Raw genomic sequence first — 4,406 nt, 5'->3', positions numbered from 1 at the left:
CAACTCTCATTGCCAGGTTAGAAAATATCAAGTGGTGTCTGTGGAGGGAGATGGTGCCAGTCCTGCCTGCAGGACTAAAGGTCACCGCCTCTGTCCATGGTGCTGAGATCAAAGCACCGTCAGACGGGGGCGTGGCAGTGTTGACGGCGAAACACAGCTGGCAGGTGATTGGCGCTGTAACCCCTGACTGTGAGGGTATTTTAGCATCCATTTCCTACCGCTTGTCCCTTTTGGAGAATTTGTGGTATAACAAAAATAAATAGGAAGGTCAGTCTTGATTGTTGCAGAAATGGCTTTCATACACAAGGACTGGTTATTACCTGGAAATAATGAAGAATAAAGCCCTTAAATATTAGGTTTACAAGACTTAAAAAATGGTGCACACAAGAACTGCTAAAGCAGGATACCTGAATGCATCTTTCTCCACGTCTCCCAAATCCTCGGCCTCCAAAAACTAAAGCTGCCTCCAGGGTAAACCTTGTCGTGAGACATCTTGTTGCCGGGGAAACCAAGGAAGAAGAAGAAGAAGACTGTGGTTCGAATGCCAACAGCAACCCAATTCTCAGCTTGCATTTCGAAAATGTTAAAGCCCCCAAAATAAATAAACAAATCTTTGTGGAAAAGAGGGGTGATACTTTCTCCTCCTGCTGTTTCCACACTTGCTGGTGTGAGGTTTTGCAACAAATAATAAGATTCTGTTAGGAAGAAAAAAATAAGCTGGCCACCTGTCTTTGATAAAAAGTCATTAGTGATAGAAAAAAACCCCACAACATCCCTTAACTAATTATTCTAATTAAACTGTCAGGTTCAAACATTGATGATATCTACAAACCTCATTTCCATTTGAGAATACAACAATTTGCAAATCCCTTTCAAGCCATATTCAGTTAAATGCACTACAAAGACAAAATATTTGATGTTCAAACTCATAAACCTTATTTTTTTGTTGCAAATAATAATTAACTTTGAAATTAATGGCTGCAACATGTGCCAAAGTAGTTGGGAAAGGGCATGTTCACCACTGTGTTACATTACCTTTTCTTTTAACAACACTCAATAAACGTTTGGGAACTGAGGAAACTAATTGTTGAAGCTTTGAAAGTGGAATTCTTTCCCATTCTTGTTTTATGTAGAGCTTCAGTCGTTCAACAGTCCGGGGTCTCCGCCGTCGTATTTTACGCTTCATAAAGCGCCACACATTTTCCATGGGAGACAGGTCTGGACTGCACTCTTTTTTTATGAAACCACATTGTTGTAACACATTATCTTAGCATTATCTTACTGAAATAAGCAGGGGCGTCCATGAAAAAGACGTCTTTTAGATGGCAGAATATGTTGTTCCAAAACCTGTATGTACCTTTCAGCATTAATGGTGCCTTCACAGATGTGTAACTTACCCATGCCTTGGGCACTAATGCACCCCCATACCATCACAGATGCTGGCTTTTCAACTTTGCGTCGATAACAGTCTGGATGGTTCGCTTCCCCTTTGGTCCGGATGACACGATGTGGAATATTTCCAAAAACAATTTGAAATGTGGACTCGTCAGACCACAGAACACTTTTCCAATTTGCATCAGTCCATCTTAGATGATCTCGAGCCCAGAGAAGCCGGCAGCGTTTCTGGATGTTGTTGATAAATGGCTTTTGCTTTGCATAGTAGAGCTTTAACTTGCACTTACAGATGTAGCGACCAACTGTATTTAGTGACAGTGGTTTTCTGAAGTGTTCCTGAGCCTATGTGGTGATATCCCTTAGCGATTGATGTCGGTTTTTGATACAGGGCCATCTGAGGGATGGAAGGTCACGGTCATTCAATGTTGGTTTCCGGCCATGCTGCTTACGTGGAGTGATTTCTCCAGATTCTCTGAACCTTTTGATGATATTATGGAGCGTAGATGTTGAAATCCCTAAATTTCTTGCAATTGCACTTTGAGAAAGGTTGTTCTTAAACTGTTTGACTATTTGCTCACACAGTTGTGGACAAAGGGGTGTACCTCGCCCCATCCTTTCTTGTGAAAGACTGAGCATTTTTTGGGAAGCTGTTTTTATACCCAATCATGGCACCCACCTGTTCCCAATTAGCCTGCACACCTGTGGGATGTTCCAAATACGTGTTTGATGTTTTCAACTTTATCAGTATTTATTGCCACCTTTACCAACTTCTTTGTCACGTGTTGCTGGCATCAAATTCTAAAGTTAATGATTGTTTGCAAAAAAAAAAAAAACATTTTTATCAGTTTGAACATCAAATATGTTGTCTTTGTAGCATATTCAACTGAATATGGCTTGAAAAGGATTTGCAAATCATTGTATTCTGTTTATATTTACATCTGACACAATTTCCCAACTCATATGGAAACAGGGTTGGAACATGAACAAACTAAATGGAGGTGTAGTGAAGCCGTAGTAGTTGAAGCACTGTCCTTGCTAAAGTCCAGGAGGTTGCTTGATGTTTTTTTTTTAACCAATCTGTCAAATTTGACACGCATGTTTTTTTTTTCAGTCACCTAAAAGTGAGTAAGAAATGTTGCGATGATTCCGTGGAACACCCAGACTTACAGGTGGCCATTTTGTATTGAGCTGTGTGACTTATGGGCTTTAATGTCGGCACAGCGCCACCGTTTGGTGTGTTTGTCCGATAAATAACAGCACTAAAGCTTTAACGTAACAACAACAACAACAACTACCACTTCATCAGTGCTCCACAGGAAGCCTCATTGCAAGAAATTACACACCAGTAAAATAAACCATTCTTTTTCATCCCCCAACTCCGAAACCTTCCACCTCCCTGCCGTTAGTGAAAACATTAAAAAAGTTGGGCAAACAAACAGCAAGACTGATAAGTTTCAGGCATCAGGTTGATAAAGCCCCCTCAGGGAAAAAAAAATTTGAATTTTTAGCGGCGAAATGCAACATCTCTGCTTGTTAGCACCAGCAAAATATTCAATGTGGAGGTGGAGCAGATGGGGAGAACAACAACGAAAAAAAAATAACATCCATAAAACAACCCATGAATGGAAAAAGTCCAGATGGCAACCATTGATAAACACCAAAAGTTAACCGTTTATTATATCAGTCATGCAGGAATCTGAAATGCAATTTAATTTTAAGTGTTACACTAAATACCTACTCAGTGGCCTGGTGGTATGTTAGGTTGTGTCATACCAATACTATAAAAGGGGGAGCCATTACCTCCCTGCTTGGCACTCAGCATCAGGGGTTGGAATTGGGGGTTAAATCACCCAAAAACTTATTCCCCGGGCGCGGCCACCGCTACTAAAGCATTTTAGTTGTTTATGTGAGAGCATTTCAGTAGTGTATATAAGAGTGTTTCAGTAGTGTGTATAAGAGTGTTTCAATAGTGTGTATAAGAGTGTTTCAGTATTGTGTGTGAGAGAAAAACATTTCAGTTGTTTATGTGAGAGCATTTCAGTAGTGTGTATAAGAGTGTTTCAGTATTGTGTGTGAGAGAAAAACATTTCAGTTGTTTATGTAAGAGGATTTCAGTAGTGTGTATACGAGTGTTTCAGTGGTGTGTATAAGAGTGTTTCAGTAGTGTGTATAAGAGTGTTTCAGTAGTGTGTATAAGAGTGTTTCAGTAGTGTGTATAAGAGTGTTTCAGTGGTGTGTATAAGAGTGTTTCAGTAGTGTGTATAAGAGTGTTTCAGTGGTGTGTATAAGAGTGTTTCAGTAGTGTGTATAAGAGTGTTTCAGTAGTGTGTATAAGAGTGTTTCAGTAGTGTGTATGAGAGTGTTTCAGTATTGTGTGTGAGAGAAAAACATTTCAGTTGTTTATGTGAGAGAATTTCAGTAGTGTGTATGAGAGTGTTTCAGTGTTGTGTGTGAGAGAACAACATTTCAGTTGTTTATGTGAGAGCATTTCAGTAGTGTGTATAAGAGTGTTTCAGTAGTGTGTATGGGAGTGTTTCAGTATTGTGTGTGGGAGAAAAACATTTCAGTTGTTTATGTGAGAGCTTTTCAGTAGTGTGTATAAGAGTGTTTCAGTAGTGTGTATAGGAGTGTTTCAGTATTGTGTGTGAGAGAAAAACATTTCAGTTGTTTATGTGAGAGGATTTCAGTAGTGTGTATAAGAGTGTTTCAGCAGTGTGTATAAGAGTGTTTCAGTGGTGTGTGTGAGAGAAAAAATATTTCAGTTGTTTATATGAGAACATTTCAGTAGTGTGTATAAGAGTGTTTCAGTAGTGTGTATAAGAGTGTTTCAGTATTGTGTGTGAGAGAAAAACATTTCAGTTGTTTATGTGAGAGCATTTCAGTAGTGTGTATAAGAGGTAATTCTGAATAATGTCCCTAACGGCCCCTCATATTGTGGAGCTCCTCACATCCGAACATTGTTTAAAATCATAGCCTCCAGCGGCAAGAGCTATTAGGACCGAGAAAGCGAC

This window comes from Nerophis ophidion, linkage group LG14 (genome assembly GCF_033978795.1).
Source record: "Nerophis ophidion isolate RoL-2023_Sa linkage group LG14, RoL_Noph_v1.0, whole genome shotgun sequence".
Classification (NCBI taxonomy): domain Eukaryota; kingdom Metazoa; phylum Chordata; class Actinopteri; order Syngnathiformes; family Syngnathidae; genus Nerophis; species Nerophis ophidion.
Note: the sequence above shows the minus strand (reverse complement) of the source record.